Source organism: Leuresthes tenuis, unplaced genomic scaffold (genome assembly GCF_036924035.1).
Source record: "Leuresthes tenuis unplaced genomic scaffold, fLeuTen1.0.hap1 SCAF_18, whole genome shotgun sequence".
NCBI lineage: Eukaryota > Metazoa > Chordata > Actinopteri > Atheriniformes > Atherinopsidae > Leuresthes > Leuresthes tenuis.
Genome location: NW_027325372.1, coordinates 29,468,047 through 29,495,325, shown reverse-complemented (window position 1 = coordinate 29,495,325; position 27,279 = coordinate 29,468,047). Strand labels below are relative to the sequence as shown.

At 42.4% G+C, this 27,279-nt stretch overlaps 3 non-coding genes across 3 annotated transcripts; 1 reads left to right on the top strand and 2 right to left on the bottom strand.

The window, feature by feature from the left end:
- Positions 1–6,404: 6,404 nt before the first annotated feature.
- On the bottom strand, positions 6,405–6,588 carry LOC140276057 (U2 spliceosomal RNA). Its single transcript, XR_011908746.1, has one exon. It is a non-coding gene; the product is annotated as a U2 spliceosomal RNA (small nuclear RNA).
- A 308-nt stretch (positions 6,589–6,896) lies between these two features.
- LOC140275756 (U5 spliceosomal RNA) lies at positions 6,897–7,010 on the bottom strand. The gene has a single exon (XR_011908474.1). It is a non-coding gene; the product is annotated as a U5 spliceosomal RNA (small nuclear RNA).
- Positions 7,011–27,011: 20,001 nt separating this feature from the next.
- LOC140275801 (U5 spliceosomal RNA) lies at positions 27,012–27,126 on the top strand. Its single transcript, XR_011908515.1, has one exon. It is a non-coding gene; the product is annotated as a U5 spliceosomal RNA (small nuclear RNA).
- The last annotated feature ends 153 nt before the right edge of the window (positions 27,127–27,279 follow it).

Genomic DNA, 27,279 nt, shown 5'->3' with positions numbered 1-27,279 from the left:
TCAGCTTTTTGCAAATTATGATCTGACATTCACACCTACTTCCAGTCGAACAGCTCTGCTCCCGCTTTTGATTATGTTTGGTTAGATATTCGAACCTTTTCTTAACTGCTTTTTACAAACTTTGGTCGGACTTTCACAATATCTTGCAGCCGAACACCTCCGCTACCGCTTTTGATGGTGTATATTCGGGCATACGAACCTTTTCTTACCCGCTTTTTACAAACCAAGGTCGGACTTTCACACCTTCTCTTAGCTGAACAACTCCGCTCCCTCTTTTGATTGTGTACAGTCGGGTAATTTAACCTTTTCTTACCCGCTTTTTACCATCTATGGTCGGACATTCACACCGTCTTACAGCGGAACACCTCCGCTCCCTCTTTTGATGATGTATGGTTAGGCATTCGCACCTTTTCTTACCCATTTTTCAGTAATTATGGGTAGACATTCACACCTTCTTGCAGCTGAACACCTCCTCTCCCGCTTATGATCATGTGCAGTTTGATATTCGAAAATTTTCTTTCATGTTTTCTAGCAATTATTGATGGACATTCAGACCGTCTTGCAGCTGAACACCTCCGCTCCCATTTTTGATGGTGTATAGTCGGGCTTTCGAGCCTTTTCTTCCCCGGTTTTTACAAATTATGGTTGGACATTCAGACCTTCTTGCAGCCGAAAACCTCCACTCCCTCTTTTGATCATACATTGTCGGGCATTCGCACCTTTTCTTACCCGCTTTTTACAAACCATAGTCGGACTTTCACACCTTTTAGTAGCCGAACAACTCCGCTCCCGCTATTGATTGTGTACAGTCGGGTATTTTAACCTTTTCTTACCCGCTTTTTACCAACTATGGTTGGACATTCACACCTTCTTACAGCAGAACACCTCCGCTCCATGTTTTGATTATGTATGGTTTGACATTCGCACCTTCTCTCACCCGCCTTTTACTATGGTCGGCCATTCACAGCTTCCTCTCCACCATACTTGTATGGTGGGATATTCACACCGACCTGCATCCGAAGACCTCCGCCCCCACTTTTGTTGATATTTAGTTGGACATTCGCACCTTACAAGCTTTTGGCAAACTATGGCCTTCTTGCAGCCAAATACCTCTGATCTCGCTTTTGATGATGTAAGGTTGGGCATTCAGACCTTGCTTCACCTGCTTTTCACCAAATATAGTCGGACATTCACACCCACTTGCATCCGAAGACCTCCGCCCCAAATTTTGTTGATATTTAGTCGGACATTCGCACCTTACCCGCTTTTGGCAAACTATGGCCTTCTTGCAGCCAAACACCTCTGATCTTGCTTTTGATGATGTAAGGTTGGGCATTCAGACCTTGCTTCACCTGCTTTTCACCAAATATAGTCGGACATTCACACCTTCTTGCAGCCGAACACTTCCGCTCCACCTTTTAGTGTTCTATCACACCTTTTTTCACCGCATTTTATACATTATGGTTGGATATTTTCAACCACTCTCATCCGAAGACCTCTCCTCCCGCTTTCTTTAATATATTTGAACTTTAGTCGGACATTCAAACCTTCTTGCAGCTGAACCACCTCCGCTCCCTGTTTTGATCATATATGGTCTGGCAATACTACCTTTTCTTACCCGTTTGTGAGTAATTATGGCTGGACATTCACACCTACTTGCAGCCGAACACAACCTCTCTCGCTTTTGATGATGTATGGACCGGCATTCTTACCTTTTCTAACACATTTTTCAGCAATTATGGTCGGAGATTCACACCTACTCACAGCCGAACAACTCCACTCCCGCATTTGATGGTGTATAGTCGGGCATTCTCACCCTTTCTCATCAGCTTTTTGCAAATTATGATCTGACATTCACACCTACTTGCAGTCGAACAGCTCTGCTCCCGCTTTTGATTATGTATGGTTGGATATTCGAACCTTTTCTTAACTGCTTTTTACAAACTTTGGTTGGACGTTCACACCTTCTTGTAGCCGAACACATGCACTCCTGCTTTTGATGATGTATGGTTGGGCATTCGCACCTTTTTTTTTACCCATTTTTCAGGTATTATGGGTGGACATTCACACCTTCTTGCAGCTGAACACCTCCTCTCCCACTTATGATCATGTGTGGTTTGATGTTCGAAAATTTTCTTTCATGTTTTCTAGCAATTATTGATGGACATTTAGACCTTCTTGCAGCTGAACACCACCTCTCCCGATTTTGATTATGTATGGACCGGCATTTTTACCTTTTCTAACACATTTTTCAGCAATTATGGTTGGAGATTCACACCTACTCACAGCCGAACAACTCCGCTACCGCATTTGATGGTGTATAGTCGGGCATTCTCACCCTTTCTCATCAGCTTTCTGCAAATTATGATCTGACATTCACACCTACTTGCAGTCGAACAGCTCTGCTCCCGCTTTTGATTATGTATGGTTGGATATTCGAACCTTTTCTTAACTGCTTTTTACAAACTTTGGTTGGACGTTCACACCTTCTTGTAGCCGAACACATGCACTCCTGCTTTTGATGATGTATGGTTGGGCATTCGCACCTTTTTTTTACCCATTTTTCAGGTATTATGGGTGGACATTCACACCTTCTTGCAGCTGAACACCTCCTCTCCCACTTATGATCATGTGTGGTTTGATTTTCGAAAATTTTCTTTCATGTTTTCTAGCAATTATTGATGGACATTTAGACCTTCTTGCAGCTGAACACCACCTCTCCCGATTTTGATTATGTATGGACCGGCATTTTTACCTTTTCTAACACATTTTTCAGCAATTATGGTTGGAGATTCACACCTACTCACAGCCGAACAACTCCGCTACCGCATTTGATGGTGTATAGTCGGGCATTCTCACCCTTTCTCATCAGCTTTTTGCAAATTATGATCTGACATTCACACCTACTTCCAGTCGAACAGCTCTGCTCCCGCTTTTGATTATGTTTGGTTAGATATTCGAACCTTTTCTTAACTGCTTTTTACAAACTTTGGTCGGACGTTCACAATATCTTGCAGCCGAACACCTCCGCTACCGCTTTTGATGGTGTATATTCGGGCATACGAACCTTTTCTTACCCGCTTTTTACAAACCAAGGTCGGACTTTCACACCTTCTCTTAGCTGAACAACTCCGCTCCCTCTTTTGATTGTGTACAGTCGGGTAATTTAACCTTTTCTTACCCGCTTTTTACCATCTATGGTCGGACATTCACACCGTCTTACAGCGGAACACCTCCGCTCCCTTTTTTGATGATGTATGGTTAGGCATTCGCACCTTTTCTTACCCATTTTTCAGTAATTATGGGTAGACATTCACACCTTCTTGCAGCTGAACACCTCCTCTCCCGCTTATGATCATGTGCAGTTTGATATTCGAAAATTTTCTTTCATGTTTTCTAGCAATTATTGATGGACATTCAGACCGTCTTGCAGCTGAACACCTCCGCTCCCACTTTTGATGGTGTATAGTCTGGCTTTCGAGCCTTTTCTTCCCCGGTTTTTACAAATTATGGTTGGACATTAAGACCTTCTTGCAGCCGAAAACCTCCACTCCCTCTTTTGATCATACATTGTCGGGCATTCGCACCTTTTCTTACCCGCTTTTTACAAACCATGGTCGGACTTTCACACCTTTTAGTAGCCGAACAACTCCGCTCCCGCTATTGATTGTGTACAGTCGGGTATTTTAACCTTTTCTTACCCGCTTTTTACCAACTATGGTTGGACATTCACACCTTCTTACAGCAGAACACCTCCGCTCCCTGTTTTGATTATGTATGGTTTGACATTCGCACCTTCTCTCACCCGCCTTTTACTATGGTCGGCCATTCACAGCTTCCTCTCCACCATACTTGTATGGTGGGATATTCACACCCACTTGCATCCGAAGACCTCCGCCCCCACTTTTGTTGATAATTAGTCGGTCATTCGCACCTTACCCGCTTTTGGCAAACTATGGCCTTCTTGCAGCCAAACACCTCTGATCTCGCTTTTGATTATGTAAGGTTGGGCATTCAGACCTTGCTACACCTGCTTTTCACCAAATATAGTGGGACATTCACACCCACTTGCATCCGAAGACCTCCGCCCCAAATTTTGTTGATATTTAGTCGGACATTCGCACCTTACCCGCTTTTGGCAAACTATGGCCTTCTTGCAGCCAAACACCTCTGATCTCGCTTTTGATGATGTAAGGTTGGGCATTCAGACCTTGCTTCACCTGCTTTTCACCAAATATAGTCGGACATTCACACCTTCTTGCAGCCGAACACTTCCGCTCCACCTTTTAGTGTTCTATCACACCTTTTTTTCACCGCATTTTATACATTATGGTTGGAAATTTTCAACCACTCTCATCCGAAGACCTCTCCTCCCGCTTTTGTTAATATATTTGAACTTTAGTCGGACATTCAAACCTTCTTGCAGCTGAACACCTCCGCTCCCTGTTTTGATCATATATGGTCTGGCAATACTACCTTTTCTTACCCGTTTGTGAGTAATTATGGCTGGACATTCACACCTACTTGCAGCCGAACACAACCTCTCTCGCTTTTGATGATGTATGGACCGGCATTCTTACCTTTTCTAACACATTTTTCAGCAATTATGGTCGGAGATTCACACCTACTCACAGCCGAACAACTCCGCTCCCGCATTTGATGGTGTATAGTCGGGCATTCTCACCCTTTATCATCAGCTTTTTGCAAATTATGATCTGACATTCACACCTACTTGCAGTCGAACAGCTCTGCTCCCGCTTTTGATTATGTATGGTTGGATATTCGAACCTTTTCTTAACTGCTTTTTACAAACTTTGGTTGGACGTTCACACCTTCTTGTAGCCGAACACATGCACTCCTGCTTTTGATGATGTATGGTTGGGCATTCGCACCTTTTTTTTACCCATTTTTCAGGTATTATGGGTGGACATTCACACCTTCTTGCAGCTGAACACCTCCTCTCCCACTTATGATCATGTGTGGTTTGATTTTCGAAAATTTTCTTTCATGTTTTCTAGCAATTATTGATGGACATTTAGACCTTCTTGCAGCTGAACACCACCTCTCCCGATTTTGATTATGTATGGACCGGCATTTTTACCTTTTCTAACACATTTTTCAGCAATTATGGTTGGAGATTCACACCTACTCACAGCCAAACAACTCCGCTACCGCATTTGATGGTGTATAGTCGGGCATTCTCACCCTATTCTCATCAGCTTTTTGCAAATTATGATCTGACATTCACACCTACTTGCAGTCGAACAGCTCTGCTTCCGCTTTTGATTATGTATGGTTGGATATTCGAACCTTTTTTTAATTGCTTTTTACAAACTTTGGTTGGACGTTCACACCTTCTTGTAGCCGAACACATGCACTCCTGCTTTTGATGATGTATGGTTGGGCATTCGCACCTTTTTTTTACCCATTTTTCAGGTATTATGGGTGGACGTTCACACCTTCTTGCAGCTGAACACCTCCTCTCCCACTTATGATCATGTGTGGTTTGATTTTCGAAAATTTTCTTTCATGTTTTCTAGCACTAATTGATGGACATTTAGACCTTCTTGCAGCTGAACACCATCTCTCCCGATTTTGATTATGTATGGACCGGCATTTTTACCTTTTCTAACACATTTCTAAATTGAGAAAGGAAATTATTTTAGAGGAAGCACTAGAGTTTAGATCCCACATTTGTTGATAGGCATTCATTTATTTCTTCACTTCTGATAAAAATGATAAGACTGACCTAAAGAATTGGAGGCCCATCACACTTTTAAACTTTGACTGTAAACTTTTTAGCAAGGTTTTAACGACACGGATGTCCTCTGTTTTAGAGGAGGTAATTCACCCAGACCAGGCTTGTGCCATCTCAGAGAGACAACTCACCGACAGCCTCGTACTGATTCGAGACATCATTGATTACGCTAGAGACAGAAACACCCGGCTTGTCATCTTAAATTTAGACTTTGAAAAAGCTTTTGATCGGGTCTCGCATCAATATCTCTTTCAGGTGTTGCAGCCATCGAATAGGGCCCGATTGTTCCTACTTGGTGAGATTTGCTTGGTTGAGACGCTTGCTCCCCCCCCTTGCTCCTCGGCTGACCAAGTAGGAACAGTCGGGCCCTATTCGATGGCTGCCTTGTCTTTTACTCTGTGCAAAAGACAAGGCAGCCACAAACACCACGGGAACACCGTGTTGAGGCTTTGTTCTGACCACTCATTCGGTGTCGCGTTTCTTTCAAGCAATTCTCCCGGTTAGCCCACACTCGGCTCGCTCCCAGAGCTGTGTTAAAGTCTACTTCGCATTCACTCTCTTTTCTCAGCAGATTAAAAGAAAGTTTCATCTTGGGCTCCCTGAAACTTCCATCCTGCACCGCTGTTTGCTTTTTCACAAGAGCAGAGAAGAGCGCACCGTTCCCAGCGACACTGCAGTACTGGGTCGATGCTTGGAGTGAACGGAGCAAGCTTCTTTTTCAACTCCTATTCTTAAAAATCCATTTAATATGTAGTCCTCGTATAGAGGACATATTAAACTGATAAGAACAGATACTACACTTGATCTTAGCCAAAAGGCAGAGAAGCGATAACTGTCCACTGTTTCAGGTCCGAGGGCCCTTGCTGGCAAAATGCGCACTTGTAGCAGTGTTCTTTTTATGGCCATAGGTGGCCAGAGTGTCACGTTGCACCTCCGCCCACCCGCTGCACTGAGCACTCTTCAGCCCTTTTAAATGGTATAACTTTGCACTCCCGCATGCTCCAGCAAGCACCATTCAAGCAACAACTTTGCACTCCAGCTTCGAACATCGGCACAATCGCAACAAGTAAGGCGACTCTACTCAGAGAAGTCACTCTGCACAGTAACAAGATTTCTTTTGCACAGACAGAAAGGGCTTCACCCGCAAAGGTAAAGCCTGCCAAAAATAGAAACAACTCATTAGTGCTGCTCTCCACGAAAGTCTTTAGTAAAAGGCGAAAGACTTGTATGTTATGAAGAGAAACCAGAGTACGATTATCCGTCACTGCGGGAGCAGGGCATCAGGCTAGTTGCCATAGCCACCTTCCCCATGGTGAGCGTTGCTTGGTTGAAACGCTTGCCCCTGTGCAATCGACAAGGCAGCAACAAAAACACCACGGGAACACCGTATTGAGGCTTTGTTCTGACCGCTCATTCGGTGTCGCGTTTCTTTCAAGCAATTCTCCCGGTTAGCCCACACTCGGCTCGCTCCCAGAGCCGTGTTAAAGTCTACTTCGCATTCACTCTCTTTTCTCAGCAGACTCTTGGGATTTTATCTATAAAATGAATTCCTTCACTCAAACTAAATTAAAACTGCTAAACCGCTAATCTGTTACATGTAAGGCAGATGTCAAATTCACCGAAATAGGATCTAAGGGTATTCGGCCAATCGAGCTGTAGCAGCTTTGGTAAAAGAGTATAAGTTGAAGAGTTTGTGAATAAAGGTGTGCGCAGACATAGTGAGCTGTAGGAAAATAGGCAGGGAGCAATGCCGGCTGGGGTATATGTTCTTGTATGTTGTCTGACTGTTTGATTTGAATGTGTTGTGTAAGTGTCCTGTTGAATGTTACATGTTTGGGCTTTGACACTTCACTGTGGTTGTTAACTGTGTGGTGTGTCCTGAAATGTTATATGTTTGGGCTGTGTGACATGCTTAATGCTTGTCAGTAGCTACCCACTTATTCATATATAGCAACTGACAACATAAGAAGTCTGGACAAACTTTGATAGTAGTTGTAGAAGTATCCTTATTGATAATAGATAAACTAATTCATAGTGATAGAACAGTAGATGAACAGGTGCCTGCACATGTCTCACGAAAATAAAATGGGTGTATGATTGCTGACGGCAGAGCAATACTGCCAAACTTATGAGTTCTTGTGGCAAACTTGATTCAGTGTCTTGACGTGTATACGCTGTTTCGCTGACTTGATTGTCACAAGAAACAAAGTGTGTTTGATAAGATCCGACCATTTTATTACGGGAGGATCAGTATTTATGGATTCTGATGTGACTGATAAACCCATTCGTATCGTAAGCATAATCTAATACGTGAGACAACGCCCTGGCACACAATCAAAAAAAAAAAAGAGAGAGCGGTTTTGTGTCCCCACAGTCCATAATGTAGAAAAGAGAGAAAAAAGCCTTTCTGATTTGGTGTGTGTGCTCATAGTGCAGAGTGTAGAGAAAAGAGAGAAAAGAAAGCCGTTTTGGTGTCACGGGTGTTGTGACTTACAAACACACATTTCTGAATTGAGAAAAGAAATTATTTTAGAGGAAGCAGTAGAGTTTAGATCCCACATTTGTTGATAGGCATTCATTTATTTCTTCACTTCTGATGAAGTTTCAACAATAAACAACAAACTTTGTATTATGAGAAAGAACCAGACTCATTCTTCAGGAATCCGAAAATAAGCTCTATTTTACGAGTTATGCACGAATTCGGATTCTCCTATAAAACGAATTCCTTAACTCTAACCAAGTTAAGACTGCTTTGTCCTTCATATTTATTCATGTCTAATCAAGTTTCAACGATAAACAACGTTGTACTTTGTAGAATGAGAAAGAACTTCTTCAGCAATAAGCATCTCTCGACATATGACGAAATACAGATTTTGCTATAAAATTAATTCCTTCTATCAGCCTGACTTAAAACTGTTTGTCCTCCTTATTTATCCACTTCAAATCAAGTTTCAGCAATTAAAAAAATGTTGTAGTTTGAGAAAAAACAACTTAATCTTAAGCAATCAGTAGGGTAAGAAAGGGTAAGAAAAGGTGCAAATGCCAACCATACATCACTAAAAGGTGGAGCGGAAGTATTCGGCTGCAAGTAGGTGCGAATGCCTGACAATGTATGATCAAAAGAGGGAGCGGAGGTTTTCGGCTGCAAGGTCTGAATGTCCAACCATAATTTGTAAAAACCGGGGAAGAAAAGGCTCGAAAGCCCGACTATACACCATCAAAAGCGGGAGCGGAGGTGTTCGGCTGCAAGTAGGTGTGAATGTTCGACCATAATTTGTAAAAAGCGGGTAAGAAAAGGTTCGAATGCCCGACTATATATTAACCAAAGCAGGAGGAGAGGTCTTCGGATAAGAGTGGGTGAGAATTTACAACCATAATCTATAAAATGCGGTGAAAAAAAAGGTGTGAATACCCCATAGAACACTAAAAGGTAGAAAGGAAGTGTTCGGCTGCAAGAAGGTGTGAATGTCTGACCATAGTTTGTAAAAAGCGGGTAAGAAAAGGTTCGAATGCCCGAACATACACCATCAAAGGAGGGAGCGGAGGTGTTCCGCTGTAAGAAGGTGTGAATGTCCGACCATAGTTTGCAAAAAGCAGGTAAGAAAAGGTTAAAATACCCGATTGTACACAATCAATAGCGGGAGCAGAGTTGTTCCGCTACTAAAAGGTGTGAAAGTCCGACCATGGTTTGTAAAAAGCGGGTAAGAAAAGGTGCGAATGCCCGACAATGTATGATCAAAAGAGGGAGCGGAGGTTTTCGGCTGAAACAAGGTCTGAATGTCCATCCATATTTTGTAAAAATCTGGGAAGAAAAGGCTCGAAAGCCCGACTATACACCATCAACAGCTGGAGCGGAGGTGTTCAGCTGCAAGAAGGTCTGAATGTCCATCAATAATTGCTAGAAAACATGGAAGAGAATTTTCGAATATCAAACCGCACATGATCATAAGCGGGAGAGGAGGTGTTCAAATGCAAGAAGGTGTGAATGTCCACCCATAATTACTGCAAAATGGGTAAGAAAAGGTACGAATGCCCAACCATACATGATCCTAACAGGGAGCGGAGGTGTTTGGCTGCGACAAGGTGTGTATGTCCACCCATAATTAATGAAAAGCGGGCAACAAATAGGTTTGAATACCCATCATCAAAAGCAGGAGTGGATGTGTTCGGCTACAAGAAGGTTTGAATGTCTGACCATAGTTTGTAAAAAGCGGGTAAGAAAAGGTTCGAATGCCCGAACATACACCATCAAAGGAGGGAGTGGAGGTGTTCCGCTGTAAGAAGGTGTGAATGTCCAACCATAATTGGCAAAAAGCAGGTAAGAAAAGGTTAAAATACCCTATTGTACACAATCAATAGCGGGAGCAGAGTTGCTCCGCTACTAAAAGGTGTGAAAGTCCGACCATGAATTGTAAAAAGTGGGTAAGAAAAGGTGCGAATGCCCGACAATGTATGATCAAAAGAGGGAGCGGAGGTTTTCGGCTGAAAGAAGGTCTGAATGTCCATCCATAATTTGTAAAAATCGGGGAAGAAAAGGCTCGAAAGCCCGACTATACACCATCAACAGCTGGAGCGGAGGTGTTCAGCTGCAATAAGGTCTGAATGTCCATCAATAATTGCTAGAAAACATGGAAGAGAATTTTCGAATATCAAACCGCACATGATCATAAGTGGGAGAGGAGGTGTTAAAATGCAAAAAGGTGTGAATGTCCACCCATAATTACTGCAAAATGGGTAAGAAAAGGTACGAATGCCCAACCATACATGATCCTAACAGGGAGCGGAGGTGTTTGGCTGCGACAAGGTGTGTATGTCCACCCATAATTAATGAAAAGCGGGCAACAAATAGGTTTGAATACCCATCATCAAAAGCAGGAGTGGATGTGTTCGGCTACAAGAAGGTTTGAATGTCTGACCATAGTTTGTAAAAAGCGGGTAAGAAAAGGTTCGAATGCCCGAACATACACCATCAAAGGAGGGAGCGGAGGTGTTCCGCTGTAAGAAGGTGTGAATGTCCGACCATAGTTTGCAAAAAGCAGGTAAGAAAAGGTTAAAATACCCGATTGTACACAATCAATAGCGGGAGCAGAGTTGTTCCGCTACTAAAAGGTGTGAAAGTCCGACCATGGTTTGTAAAAAGCGGGTAAGAAAAGGTGCGAATGCCCGACAATGTATGATCAAAAGAGGGAGCGGAGGTTTTCGGCTGAAACAAGGTCTGAATGTCCATCCATATTTTGTAAAAATCTGGGAAGAAAAGGCTCGAAAGCCCGACTATACACCATCAACAGCTGGAGCGGAGGTGTTCAGCTGCAAGAAGGTCTGAATGTCCATCAATAATTGCTAGAAAACATGGAAGAGAATTTTCGAATATCAAACCGCACATGATCATAAGCGGGAGAGGAGGTGTTCAAATGCAAGAAGGTGTGAATGTCCACCCATAATTACTGCAAAATGGGTAAGAAAAGGTACGAATGCCCAACCATACATGATCCTAACAGGGAGCAGAGGTGTTTGGCTGCGACAAGGTGTGTATGTCCACCCATAATTAATGAAAAGCGGGCAACAAATAGGTTTGAATACCCATCATCAAAAGCAGGAGTGGATGTGTTCGGCTACAAGAAGGTTTGAATGTCTGACCATAGTTTGTAAAAAGCGGGTAAGAAAAGGTTCGAATGCCCGAACATACACCATCAAAGGAGGGAGTGGAGGTGTTCCGCTGTAAGAAGGTGTGAATGTCCAACCATAATTGGCAAAAAGCAGGTAAGAAAAGGTTAAAATACCCTATTGTACACAATCAATAGCGGGAGCAGAGTTGCTCCGCTACTAAAAGGTGTGAAAGTCCGACCATGAATTGTAAAAAGTGGGTAAGAAAAGGTGCGAATGCCCGACAATGTATGATCAAAAGAGGGAGCGGAGGTTTTCGGCTGAAAGAAGGTCTGAATGTCCATCCATAATTTGTAAAAATCGGGGAAGAAAAGGCTCGAAAGCCCGACTATACACCATCAACAGCTGGAGCGGAGGTGTTCAGCTGCAATAAGGTCTGAATGTCCATCAATAATTGCTAGAAAACATGGAAGAGAATTTTCGAATATCAAACCGCACATGATCATAAGTGGGAGAGGAGGTGTTAAAATGCAAAAAGGTGTGAATGTCCACCCATAATTACTGCAAAATGGGTAAGAAAAGGTACGAATGCCCAACCATACATGATCCTAACAGGGAGCGGAGGTGTTTGGCTGCGACAAGGTGTGTATGTCCACCCATAATTAATGAAAAGCGGGCAACAAATAGGTTTGAATACCCATCATCAAAAGCAGGAGTGGATGTGTTCGGCTACAAGAAGGTTTGAATGTCTGACCATAGTTTGTAAAAAGCGGGTAAGAAAAGGTTCGAATGCCTGAACATACACCATCAAAGGAGGGAGCGGAGGTGTTCCGCTGTAAGAAGGTGTGAATGTCCAACCATAATTGGCAAAAAGCAGGTAAGAAAAGGTTAAAATACCCTATTGTACACAATCAATAGCGGGAGCAGAGTTGCTCCGCTACTAAAAGGTGTGAAAGTCCGACCATGAATTGTAAAAAGTGGGTAAGAAAAGGTGCGAATGCCCGACAATGTATGATCAAAAGAGGGAGCGGAGGTTTTCGGCTGAAAGAAGGTCTGAATGTCCATCCATAATTTGTAAAAATCGGGGAAGAAAAGGCTCGAAAGCCCGACTATACACCATCAACAGCTGGAGCGGAGGTGTTCAGCTGCAATAAGGTCTGAATGTCCATCAATAATTGCTAGAAAACATGGAAGAGAATTTTCGAATATCAAACCGCACATGATCATAAGTGGGAGAGGAGGTGTTAAAATGCAAAAAGGTGTGAATGTCCACCCATAATTACTGCAAAATGGGTAAGAAAAGGTACGAATGCCCAACCATACATCATCAAAAGCAGGAGTGGATGTGTTCGGCTACAAGAAGGTTTTAATGTCCGACCATAGTTTGTAAAAAGCGGGTAAGAAAAGGTTCGAATGCCCGAACATACACCATCAAAAGAGGGAGCGGAGGTGTTCCACTGTAAGAAGGTGTGAATGTCTGACCATAGTTGGTAAAAAGCGGGTAAGAAAAGGTGAAAATACCCGACTGTACACAATCAATAGCGGGAGCGGAGTTGTTCGGCTACTAAAAGGTGTGAAAGTCCGACCCTGGTTTGTAAAAAGCGGGTAAGAGAAGGTGCGAATGCCCGACAATGTATGATCAAAAGAGGGAGCGGAGGTTTTCGGCTGCAAGAAGGTCTGAATGTCCAACAATAATTTTGTAAAAACCGGGGAAGAAAAGGCTCGAAAGCCCGACTATACATCATCAAAAGCGGGAGCGGAGGTGTTCCGCTGTAAGACGGTGTGAATGTCCAACAATAGTTGGTAAAAAGCGGGTAAGAAAAGGTTAAAATACCCGACTGTACACAATCAATAGCGGGAGCGGAGTTGTTCGGCTACAAGAAGGTGTGAAAGTCCGACCATGGTTTGTAAAAAGCGGGTAAGAAAAGGTTCGAATGCCCGAATATATACCATCAAAAGCGGAAGCGGAGGTGTTCGGCTGCAAGAAGGTGTGAAGGTCCGACCAAAGTTTGTAAAAAGCATTGAAGAAAAGTTTCGAATATCCAACCAAACATAATCAAAAGCGGGAGCAGAGCTGTTCGACTGCAAGTAGGTGTGAATGTCAGATCATAATTTGCAAAAAGCTGATGAGAAAGGGTGAGAATGCCCGACTATACACAATGAAATGCGGGAGCGGAAGTGTTCGGCTGTGAGTAGGTGTGAATGTCAAACCATAATTGCTGAAAAATGTGTTAGAAAAGACTAGAATGCCGGACCATACATCATCAAAAGCGGGAAAAGTGGTGTTCGGCTGCAAGTAGGTGTGAATGTCCAGCCATAATTACTCACAAACCGGTAAGAAAAGGTAGTATTGCCAGACCATACATTATCAAAACAGGGAGCGGAGGTGGTTCAGCTGCAAGGTGTGAATGTCTGACTAAAGTTTATAAAAAGCGGGTAAGACAAGGTGCGAATGCCTGACAATGTATGATCAAATGAGGGAGTGGAGGTTTTCGGCTGCAAGGTCTGAATGTACAACCATAATTTGTAAAAACCGGGGAAGAAAAGGCTCGAAAGCCCGACTATACACCATCAAAAGCGGGAGCGGAGGTGTTCGGCTGCAAGTAGGTGTGAATGTTCGACCATAATTTGTAAAAAGCAGGTAAGAAAAGGTTGAATGCCCGACTATATATTAACAAAAGCAGGAGGAGAAGTCTTCGGATAAGAGTGGGTGAGAATTTCCAACCATAATCAATAAAATGCGGTGAAAAAAAAGGTGTGAATACCCCATAGAACACTAAAAGGTGGAGCAGAAGTGTTCGGCTGCAAGAAGGTGTGACTGTTCGACTATATTTGGTGAAAAGCAGGTGAAGCAAGGTCTGAATGCCCAACCTTACATCATCAAAAACGAGATCAGAGGTGTTTGGCTGCAAGAAGGCCATAGTTTGCCAAAAGCGGGTAAGCTGCGAATGACCGACTAAATATCAACAAAAGTGGGGGCGGAGGTCTTCGGATGCAAGTGGGTGTGAATATCCCACCATACAAGTATGGTGGAGAGGAAGCTGTGAATGGCCGACCATAGTAAAAAGCGGGTGAGAAAAGGTGCGAATGTCCAATCATACATGATCAAAACAGGGAGCGGAGGTGTTTGGCTGCGACAAGGTGTGTATGTCCACCCATAATTAATGAAAAGCGGTCAACAAGTAGGTTTGAATACCCATCATCAAAAGCAGGAGTGGATGTGTTCGGCTACAAGAAGGTTTGAATGTCCAACAATAGTTGGTAAAAAGCGGGTAAGAAAAGGTTAAAATACCCGACTGTACACAATCAATAGCGGGAGCGGAGTTGTTCGGCTACAAGAAGGTGTGAAAGTCCGACCATGGTTTGTAAAAAGCGGGTAAGAAAAGGTGCGAATGCCCGACAATGTATGATCAAAAGAGGGAGTGGAGATTTTCGGCTGCAAGAAGGTCTGAATGTCCAACCATAATTTGTAAAAACCGGGGAAGAAAAGGCTCGAAAAGGTGCGAATGCCCGACAATGTATGATCAAAAGTGGGAGCGGAGGTGTTCCGCTTCAAGACGGTCTGAATGTCCATCAATAATTGCTAGAAAACATGAAAGAAAATTTTCGAATATCAAACTGCACATGATCATAAGCAGGAGAGGAGGTGTTCAGCTGCAAGAAGGTGTGAATGTCTACCCATAATTACTGAAAAATGGGTAAGAAAAGGTGCGAATGCCTAACCATACATCATCAAAAGAGGGAGCGGAGGTGTTCCGCTGTAAGACGGTGTGAATGTCCGACCATAGATGGTAAAAAGCGGGTAAGAAAAGGTTAAATTACCCGACTGTACACAATCAAAAGAGGGAGCGGAGTTGTTCAGCTAAGAGAAGGTGTGAAAGTCCGACCTTGGTTTGTAAAAAGCGGGTAAGAAAAGGTTTGTATGCCCGAATATACACCATCAAAAGCGGAAGCGGAGGTGTTCGGCTGCAAGATATTGTGAACGTCCGACCAAAGTTTGTAAAAAGCAGTTAAGAAAAGGTTCGAATATCTAACCAAACATAAGAATGAGTCTTTTCCGCTGTAGAATGCCCGACTATAGACCATCAAATGGGGGAGCGGAGGTGTTCAGCTCTGAGTAGGTGTGAATGTCCGACCATAATTGCTGAAGAATGTGTTAGAAAAGGTAAGAATGCTGGACCATACATCATCAAAAGCGGTAGAGGTGGTGTTCGGCTGCAAAAAGGTGTGACTGTTCGACTAAAGTTTGTAAAAAGTGGGTAAGAAAAGGCTCGAAAGCCCGACTATACATCATCAAAAGCGAGAGCGGAGGTGTTCAGCTGCAAGAAGGTCTACATGTCCATCAATAATTGCTAGAAAACATGAAAGAAACTTTTCGAAAATCAAACCGCACATGATCATAGGTGGGATAGGAGGTGTTCAGCTGCAAGGTGTGAATGTCCACCCATAATTCCTGAAAAATGGGCAAAAAAAAGGTGTGAATGCCCAACCATACATCATCAAAAGCAGGAGTGGAAGTGTTCGGCTACAAGAAGGTGTGAACGTCCAACCAAATTATGTAAAAAGAAGTTAAGAAAAGGTTCGAATATCCAACCAAACATAATCAAAAGCGGGAGCAGAGCTGTTCGACTGCAAGTAGGTGTGAATGTCAGATCATAATTTGCAAAAAGCTGATGAGAAAGGGTGAGAATGCCCGACTATACATCATCAAATGCGGGAGCGGAGTTGTTCGGCTGTGAGTAGGTGTGAATCTCCGACCATAATTGCTGAAAAATGTGTTAGAAAAATTAAAAATGCTGGTCCATACATCATCAAAAGCGAGAGAGGTTGTGTTCGGCTGCAAGTAGGTGTGAATGTCCAGCCATAATTACTCACAAACGGGTAAGAAAAGGTAGTATTGCCAGACCATATATGATCAAAACAGGAAGCGGAGGTGGTTCAGCTGCAAGAAGGTTTGAATGTCCAACTAAAGTTCAAATATATTAACAAAAGCGGGAGGAGAGGTCTTCGGATGAAAGTGGTTGAAAATTTCCAACCATAATGTATAAAATGCGGTGAAAAAAAAGGTGTGATAGAACACTAAAAGGTGGAGCGGAAGTGTTCGGCTGCAAGAAGGTGTGAATGTCCGACTATATTTGGTGAAAAGCAAGTGAAGCAAGGTCTGAATGCCCAACCTTACATCATCAAAAGCAAGATCAGAGTTGTTTGGCTGCAAGAAGGCCATAGTTTGCCAAAAGCGGGTAAGGTGCGAATGTCCGACTAAATATCAACAAAATTTGGGGCGGAGGTTTTCGGATGCAAGTGGGTGTGAATATCCCACCATACAAGTATGGTGGAGAGGAAGCTGTGAATAGCCGACCATAGTTTGGAAAAAGCGGGTAAGAAAAGGTTTGAATGCCCGAACATACACCATCAAAAGAGGGAGCGGAGGTGTTCGGCTACAAGAAGGTGTGACAGTCCGACCATGGTTTGTAAAAAGCGGGTAAGAAAAGGTTTGAATGCCCGAACATACACCATCAAAAGAGGGAGCGGAGGTGTTCGGCTACAAGAAGGTGTGACAGTCCGACCATGGTTTGTAAAAAGCGGGTAAGAAAAGGTGCGAATGTCCGACAATGTATGATCAAAAGAGAGAGCGGAGGTTTTCGGATACACGAAGGTTTGAATGTCCTACCATAGTTTGTAAATAGCGGGTAAGAAAAGGTTCGAATGCCCGACTATACACCATAAAAAGCGGGAGCGGAGGTGTTCCGCTGTAAGACGGTGTGAATGTCCGACCATAGTTGGTAAAAAGCGGGTAAGAAAAGGTTAAAAAAGCCGACTGTACACAATCAATAGCGGGAGCGGAGTTGTTCGGCTACAAGAAGGTGTGAAAGTCCGACCATGGTTTGTAAAAAGCAGTTAAGAAAAGGTTCGAATATCCAACCAAACATAATCAAAAGCGGGAGCAGAGCAGTTCGACTGCAAGTAGGTGTGAATGTCCAGCCATAATTACTCACAAACGGGGGAAGAAAAGGTAGTATTGCCAGACCATACATGATCAAAACAGGGAGCGGAGGTTCAGCTGCAAGGTGTGAATGTCTGACTATAGTTTGTAAAAAGCGGGTAAGACAAGGTGCGAATATCCAACAATGTATGATCAAAAGAGAGAGCGGAGGTGTTCGGCTGCAAGGTCTGAATGTCCAACCATAATTTGTAAAAACCGGGTAAGAAAAGGCTCGAAAGCCCGACTATACATCATCAAAAGCGGGAGCGGAGGTGTTCAGCTGCAAGAAGGTGTGAATGTTCGACTAAAGTTTGTAAAAAGCTGGTAAGACAAGGAGCGATGTCCCGACATTGTATGATCAAAAGCGGGAGCGGAGGTGTCCAGCTGTGAGTAGGTGTGAATGTCCGACCATAATTGCTGAAAAATGTGTTAGAAAAGGTAAGAATACTGGACCATACATCATCAAAAGCGGGAGAGGTGGTGTTCGGCTGCAAGAAGGTGTGAAAGTCCGACAATGGTTCGTAAAAAGCGGGTAAAAAAAGGTTCGAATGCCCGAATATACATCATCAAAAGCGGAAGCGGAGGTGTTCGGATGCAAGAAGGTGTGAACGTCCGACCAAAGTTTGTAAAAAGCAGTGAAAAGCGAGAAAAAGCATTTCGTGAGTTCTGCATGATTTGGGATTTTGCTTATAAAATGCATTACTTCACTCAAACTATGTTAAAACTGATTTGTCCTTCATATTTACCATGTCTAGAAATATTTAAACAAAAAAACAACGTTGTACTTTGCAGTAAAAGAAAGAGCAAATCTAAAGTTTAAGGGAATCCGAGTATAAGCCTGCGTGAACTCATTAAAGCAGGCTTATACTCGGATTCCTGATCCTTCAGTGTTGCTCTTTCTTCTACTGCAAAATACAATGTTGTTCTTTGTTGAAGTCGATCTAGACATTGATAAATATGAAGGAAAAGGCAGTTTTAACTTGGTTTGAGTGAATGAATTCATTTTATACATAAAATCCGAAATCGTGCAGAACTCATGAAAATAAGCTTATTCTCGGATTCCTAAAACTTTTGATTGGCTCTTTCTTTTACTGCAAAGTACAACGTTGTTTTTTTGTTTAAATCTATCGAGACATTGATAAATATGAAGGACAAAGCAGTGTTAACTTAGTTTGAGTGAAGGAATTCATTTTATACATAAAATCCCAAATCATGCAGAACGTATGAAAAGAAGCTTATTCTCGGATTCCTGATCCTTCAGTTTTGCTCTTTCTTCTACTGCAAAATACAATGTTGTTCTTTGTTGAAGTCGATCTAGACATTGATAAATATGAAGGAAAAAGCAGTTTTAACTTGGTTTGAGTGAATGAATTCATTTTATACATAAAATCCGAAATCGTGCAGAACTCATGAAAATAAGCTTATTCTCGGATTCCTAAAACTTTTGATTTGCTCTTTCTTTTATTGCAAAGTACAACGTTGTTTTTTTGTTTAAATCTATCGAGACATTGATAAATTTGAAGGTAAAAGCCGTTTTAACATAGTTTGAGTGAAGGAATTAATTTTATAGATAAAATCCCAAATCATGCAGAACTCCTCAAAAGGGAGGTATGGCTTAATCACAAGTGTGGCTCTTTCTCATTCAGGGTAATATGAGGAAGTTTATAATTGAAATATATGTAGAAATGGGTACATATCAAGGACAAAGCAGTGTTAACTTAGTTTGCGTGAAGAAATTCATTTTATACATAAAATCCGAAATCGTGCAGAAAATAAGCTTATTCTCGGATTCCTAAAACTTTTGATTTGCACTTTCTTTTACTGCAAAGTACAACGTTGTTTTATGTTGAAATCTATCTAGACATTGATAAATACCAGCCGAAACTCTGCTGCCGCTTTTGATAATTTATGGTTGGGCATTCTTACCTTTTCTTACCCGCTTTTTACAAATTATGATCTTACATTCACACCTACTTGCAGTCGAACACCTTCTCATCCACTTATGATCATGTGCGGTTGGGCTTTCGCACCTTTTCTTACCCATTTTTCAGTAATTATGGGTGGACATTCAGACCTACTTGCAGCCGAAAACCTCCGCTCCTCTTTTGATCATACATTGTCGGGCATTCACACCTTGTCTTACCCGCTTTTTACAAACTTTAGTCGGACATTCAAACCTTATTGCAGCTGAACCACCTCCGCTCCCACATTTGATAGTGTATAGTCGGGCATTCTCACCCTTTCTCATCAGCTTTTTGCAAATTATGATCTGATATTCACACCTACTTGCAGTCGAACAGCTCTGCTCCCGCTTTTGATTATGTTTGGTTGGATATTCGAACATTTTCTTAATGCTTTTTACAAACTTTGGTCGGACGTTCACACCGTCTTGCAGCCGAACACCTCCGCTTCCCCTTTTGATGGTGTATAGTCGGGCATACGAACCTTTTCTTACCCACCTATTACTTACTATGGTTGGACATACAAACCTTCTTGTAGCCGAACACATCCGCTCCTGCTTTTGATGATGTATGATTTGGCATTCGCACCTTTTCTTACCCATTTTTCAGTAATTATTGGTCGGACATTCAGACCTTCTTGCACCTGAACACCTCTGCTCCCGCTTTTGATGGTGTATAGTCGGGCTTTCGAGCCTTTTCTTCCCCGATTTTTACAAATTATGGTTGGACATTCAGACCTTGCAGCCGAAAACCTCCGCTCCCTCTTTTGATCATACATTGTCGGGCATTCGCCCCTTGTCTTACACGGTTTTTACTAACTTTAGTCAGACATTCACACCTTGCAGCTGAACCACCTCCATTCCCTGTTTTGATCATGTGTGGTCTGGAAATACTACCTTTTCTTCCCCCGTTTGTGAGTAATTATGGCTGGACATTCACACCTACTTGCAGCCGAAAAACCACCTCTCCCGCTTTTGATGATGTATTGTCCGGCATTCTAGTCTTTTCTATCACATTTTTCAGCAATTATGATCTGACATTCACACCTACTTGCAGTCGAACAGCTCTGCTCCCGCTTTTGATTATGTTCGGTTGGATATTCAAACCTTTTCTTAACTGCTTTTTACAAACTATGGTCGGACGTTCACACCTTCTTGCAGCCGAACACCCCCGCTTCCGCTTTTGATGGTATATATTCGGGTATTCGAACCTTCTCTTACCCGCTTTTTACAAACCATGGTTGGACTTTCATACCTTCTTGTAGCTGAACAATTCCACTCCTGCTTTTGATGATTTATGGTTGGACATTCGCATCTTTTCCTACCCATTTTTCAGTAATTATGGGTGGATATTCACATCTTCTTGCAGCTGAACACCTCCTCTCCCGCTAATGATCATGTAAGGTTTGATATTCGAAAATTTTCTTTCATGTTTTAAAGCAATTATTAATGGACATTCACACCTACTTGCAGCCGAACACCACCTCTCCCGCTTTTGATGATGTATAGACCGGCATTCTTACCTTTTCTAACACATTTTTCAGCAATTATGGTTGGAAAATCACACCTACTCACAGCCGAACAACTCCGCTACCGCATTTGATGGTGTATAGTCGGGATTTCTCACCCTTTCTTATCAGCTTTTTGCAAATTATTCTCTGACATTCACACCTACTTGCAGTCGAACAGCTCTGCTCCCGCTTTTGATTATGTTTGGTTAGATATTCGAACCTTTTCTTAACTGCTTTTTTACAAACTTTGGTCGGACGTTCACACCTTCTTGCAGCCGAACACCTACGCTTCCGGTTTTGATAGTATAGATTCGGGCATACGAACCTTTTCTTACCCGCTTTTTACAAACCATGGTCGGACTTTCACACCTTCTCTCAGCTGAACAACTCCGCTCCCTCTTTTGATTGTGTACAGTCGGGTATTTTAACCTTTTCTTACCCGCTTTTTACCAACTATGATCGGACATTCACACCGTCTTACAGCGGAACACCTCCGCTACCTCTTTTGATGGTGTATGTTCGGGCATTCGAACCTTTTCTTACCCGCTTTTTACAAACCATGGTCGGACTTTCACACCTTTTAGTAGCCGAACAACTCCACTCCCGCTATTGATTGTGTACAGTCGGGTATTTTAACCTTTTCTTACCCGCTTTTTACCAACTATGGTCGGACATTCACACCGTCTTACAGCGGAACACCTCCTCTCCCGCTTATGATCATGTACGGTTTGATATTCGAAAATTTACTTTCTTGTTTTAAAGCAATTATTGATGGACATTCAAACCTTCTTTTTGATGGTGTATAGTCGGGCTTTCGAGCCTTTTCTTCCCGGTTTTTACAAACCATGGTCGGACTTTCACACCTTCTTGTAGCCGAACAACTCCGCTCCCGCTATTGATTGTGTACAGTCGGGTATTTTAACCTTTTCTTACCCGCTTTTTACCAACTATGGTCGGAAATTCACACCGTCTTACAGCGGAACACCTCTGCTCCCGCTTTTGATGGTGTATTGTCGGGAATTCGAACCTTTTCTTACCCGCTTTTTACAAACTATGGTGGGACATTCAAACCTTCTTGTATCCGAAAACCTCCGCTCTCTCTTTTGATCATACATTGTCGGACATTCGCACCTTTTCTTACCCGCTTTTTACAAACCATGGTCGGACTTTCACACCTTCTTGTAGCCGAACACATCCGCTCCCGCTATTGATTGTGTACAGTCGGGTATTTTAACATTTTCTTACCCGCTTTTTACCAACTATGGTCGGACATTCACACCTTCGTACAGCGGAACACCTCCGCTCCCTCTTTTGATGGTGTATGTTCGGGTATTCAAACCTTTTCTTACCCGCTTTTTCCAAACTATGGTCGGCTATTCACAGCTTCCTCTCCACCATACTTGTATGGTTGGATATTCACACCCACTTGCATCCGAAGACCTCTTCCCCAAATTTTGTTGATATTTAGTCGGACATTCGCACCTTACCCGCTTTTGGCAAACTATGGCCTTCTTGCAGCCAAACACCTCTGATCTCACTTTTGATGATGTAAGGTTGGGCATTCAGACCTTGCTTCACCTGCTTTTCACCAAATATAGTCGGACATTCACACCTTCTTGCAGCCGAACACTTCCGCTCCACCTTTTAGTGTTCTATCACACCTTTTTTTCACCGCATTTTATACATTATGGTCGGAAATTTTCAACCACTCTCATCCGAAGACCTCTCCTCCCGCTTTCTTTAATATATTTGAACTTTAGTTGGACATTCAAACCTTCTTGCAGCTGAACCACCTCCGCTCCCTGTTTTAATCATATATGGTCTGGCAATACTACCTTTTCTTACCCGTTTGTGAGTAATTATGGCTGGACATTCACACCTACTTGCAGCCGAACACAACCTCTCCCGCTTTTGATTATGTATGGTTGGATATTCGAACCTTTTCTTAACTGCTTTTTACAAACTTTGGTCGGACGTTCACAATATCTTGCAGCCGAACACCTCCGCTTCCGCTTTTGATGGTGTATATTCGGGCATACGAACCTTTTCTTACCCACTTTTTACAAACCAAGGTCGGACTTTCACACCTTCTCTTAGCTGAACAACTCCGCTCCCTCTTTTGATTGTGTACAGTCGGGTAATCTAACCTTTTCTTACCCGCTTTTTACCATCTATGGTCGGACATTCACACCTTCTTGTAGCCGAACACATGCACTCCTGCTTTTGATGATGTATGGTTGGGCATTCGCACCTTTTTTTTTACCCATTTTTCAGGTATTATGGGTGGACATTCACACCTTCTTGCAGCTGAACACCTCCTCTCCCACTTATGATCATGTGTGGTTTGATTTTCGAAAATTTTCTTTCATGTTTTCTAGCAATTATTGATGGACATTTAGACCTTCTTGCAGCTGAACACCACCTCTCCCGATTTGGATTATGTATGGACCGGCATTTTTACCTTTTCTAACACATTTTTCAGCAATTATGGTTGGAGATTCACACCTACTCACAGCCGAACAACTCCGCTACCGCATTTGATGGTGTATAGTCGGGCATTCTAACCCTTTCTCATCAGCTTTTTGCAAATTATGATCTGACATTCACACCTACTTGCAGTCGAACAGCTCTGCTCCCGCTTTTGATTATGTATGGTTGGATATTCGAACCTTTTCTTAACTGCTTTTTACAAACTTTGGTTGGACGTTCACACCTTCTTGTAGCCGAACACATGCACTCCTGCTTTTGATGATGTATGGTTGGGCATTCGCACCTTTTTTTTACCCATTTTTCAGGTATTATGGGTGGACATTCACACCTTCTTGCAGCTGAACACCTCCTCTCCCACTTATGATCATGTGTGGTTTGATTTTCGAAAATTTTCTTTCATGTTTTCTAGCAATTATTGATGGACATTTAGACCTTCTTGCAGCTGAACACCACCTCTCCCGACTTTGATTATGTATGGACCGGCATTTTTACCTTTTCTAACACATTTTTCAGCAATTATGGTTGGAGATTCACACCTACTCACAGCCGAACAACTCCGCTACCGCATTTGATGGTGTATAGTCGGGCATTCTCACCCTTTCTCATCAGCTTTTTGCAAATTATGATCTGACATTCACACCTACTTCCAGTCGAACAGCTCTGCTCCCGCTTTTGATTATGTTTGGTTAGATATTCGAACCTTTTCTTAACTGCTTTTTACAAACTTTGGTCGGACGTTCACAATATCTTGCAGCCGAACACCTCCGCTTCCGCTTTTGATGGTGTATATTCGGGCATACGAACCTTTTCTTACCCGCTTTTTACAAACCAAGGTCGGACTTTCACACCTTCTCTTAGCTGAACAACTCCGCTCCCTCTTTTGATTGTGTACAGTCGGGTAATTTAACCTTTTCTTACCCGCTTTTTACCATCTATGGTCGGACATTCACACCGTCTTACAGCGGAACACCTCCGCTCCCTCTTTTGATGATGTATGGTTAGGCATTCGCACCTTTTCTTACCCATTTTTCAGTAATTATGGGTAGACATTCACACCTTCTTGCAGCTGAACACCTCCTCTCCCGCTTATGATCATGTGCAGTTTGATATTCGAAAATTTTCTTTCATGTTTTCTAGCAATTATTGATGGACATTCAGACCGTCTTGCAGCTGAACACCTCCGCTCCCACTTTTGATGGTGTATAGTCGGGCTTTCGAGCCTTTTCTTCCCCGGTTTTTACAAATTATGGTTGGACATTCAGACCTTCTTGCAGCCGAAAACCTCCACTCCCTCTTTTGATCATACATTGTCGGGCATTCGCACCTTTTCTTACCCGCTTTTTACAAACCATGGTCGGACTTTCACACCTTTTAGTAGCCGAACAACTCCGCTCCCGCTATTGATTGTGTACAGTCGGGTATTTTAACCTTTTCTTACCCGCTTTTTACCAACTATGGTTGGACATTCACACCTTCTTACAGCAGAACACCTCCGCTCCCTGTTTTGATTATGTATGGCTTGACATTCACACCTTCTCTCACCCGCCTTTTACTATGGTCGGCCATTCACAGCTTCCTCTCCACCATACTTGTATGGTGGGATATTCACACCCACTTGCATCCGAAGACCTCCGCCCCCACTTTTGTTGATATTTAGTCGGTCATTCGCACCTTACCCGCTTTTGGCAAACTATGGCCTTCTTGCAGCCAAACACCTCTGATCTCGCTTTTGATGATGTAAGGTTGGGCATTCAGACCTTGCTTCACCTGCTTTTCACCAAATATAGTCGGACATTCACACCTTCTTGCAGCCGAACACTTCCGCTTTTAGTGTTCTATGAGGCATTCACATATTTTTTTTCACCGTATTTTATAGATTATGGTTGGAAATTCTCACCCACTCTCATCCGAAGACCTCTCCTCCCGCTTTTGTTAATATATAGTCGGGCATTCGAACCTTTTCTTACCCGCTTTTTACAAATTATGGTCGAACATTCACACCTACTTGCAGCTGAATACTTCCGCTCCACCTTTTAGGCATGTATGGTTGGCATTTGCACCTCTTTTTATACTGATGGCTGAAGATTAAGTTGTTCTTTCTCAAACTACAAATTTTTTTTAATTGTTGAAACTTGATTTGAAGTGGATAAATAAGGAGGACAAACAGTTTTAAGTCAGGCTGATAGAAGGAATTAATTTTATAGCAAAATCTGTATTTCGTCATATGTCGAGAGATGCTTATTGCTGAAGAAGTTCTTTCTCATTCTACAAAGTACAACGTTGTTTATCGTTGAAACTTGATTAGACATGAATAAATATGAAGGACAAAGCAGTCTTAACTTGGTTTGAGTTAATGAATTCGTTTTATAGGAGAATCCGAATTCGTGCATAACTCATAAAATAGAGCTTATTTTCGGATTCCTGAAGAATGAGTCTGGTTCTTTCTCATAATACAAAGTTTGTTGTTTATTGTTGAAACTTCATCAGAAGTGAAGAAATAAATGAATGCCTATCAACAAATGTGGGATCTAAACTCTAGTGCTTCCTCTAAAATAATTTCCTTTCTCAATTTAGAAATGTGTGTGTGTAAGTCACAACACCCGTGACACCAAAACGGCTTTCTTTTCTCTACACTCTGCACTATGAGCACACACACCAAATCAGAAAGGCTTTTTTTCTCTCTTTTCTACATTATGGACTGTGGGGACACAAAACCGCTCTCTCTCTTTTTTTTTTTTATCGTGTGCCAGGGCGTTGTCTCACGTATTAGATTATGCTTAAGATACGAATGGGTTTATCAGTCACATCAGAATCCATACATACTGATCCTCCCGTAATAAAATGGTCGGATCTTATCAAACACACTTTGTTTCTTGTGACAATCAAGTCAGCGAAACAGCGTATACACGTCAAGACACTGAATCAAGTTTGCCACAAGAACTCATAAGTTTGGCAGTATTGCTCTGCCGTCAGCAATCATACACCCATTTTATTTTCGTGAGACAAGCACCTGTTCATCTACTGTTCTATCACTATGAATTAGTGATCTATTATCAATAAGGATACTTCTACAACTACTATCAAAGTATGTCCGGACTTCTTATGTTGTCAGTTGCTATATATGAATAAGTGGGTAGCTACTGACAAGCATTAAGCATGTCACACAGCCCAAACATATAACATTTCAGGACACACCACACAGTTAACAACCACAGTGAAGCGTGTCAAAGCCCAAACATGTAACATTCAACAGGACACTTACACAACACATTCAAATCAAACAGTCAGACAACATACAAGAACATATACCCCAGCCGGCATTGCTCCCTGCCTATTTTCGTACAGCACACTATGTGTGCGCACACCTTTATTCACAAACTCTTCAACTTATACTCTTTTACCGAAGCTGCTACAGCTCGATTGGCCGAATACCCTTTGATCCTATTTCGGTGAATTTGACATCTGCCTTACATATAACAGATTAGCGGTTTAGCAGTTTTAATTTAGTTTGAGTGAAGGAATTCATTTTATAGCAAAATCCGAAATCGTGAAGAACTCATGAAAGTAAGCTTATTCTCGGATTCCTGAAACTTTAGATTTGCTCTTTCTTTTACTGCAAAGTACAACGTTGTTTTTTTTTTTTTAAATCTTTCTAGACATGGTAAATATTAAGGACAAAGCAGTTTTCACATAGTTTGAGTGAAGGAATTCTGGTTTCTCTTCATAACGTACAAGTCTTTCGCCTTTTACTAAAGATTTCTGTGGAGAGCAGCACTAATGAGTTGTTTCTATTTTTGGCAGGCTTTACCTTTGCGAGTGAAGCCCTTTCTGTCTGTGAAAAAGAAATCTTCTTACTGTGCAGAGTGACTTCTCTGAGTAGAGTCGCCTTACTTGTTGCGACTGTGCCGATGTTCGAAGCTGGAGTGCAAAGTTGTTGCTTGAATGGTGCTTGCTGGAGCGTGCGGGAGTGCAA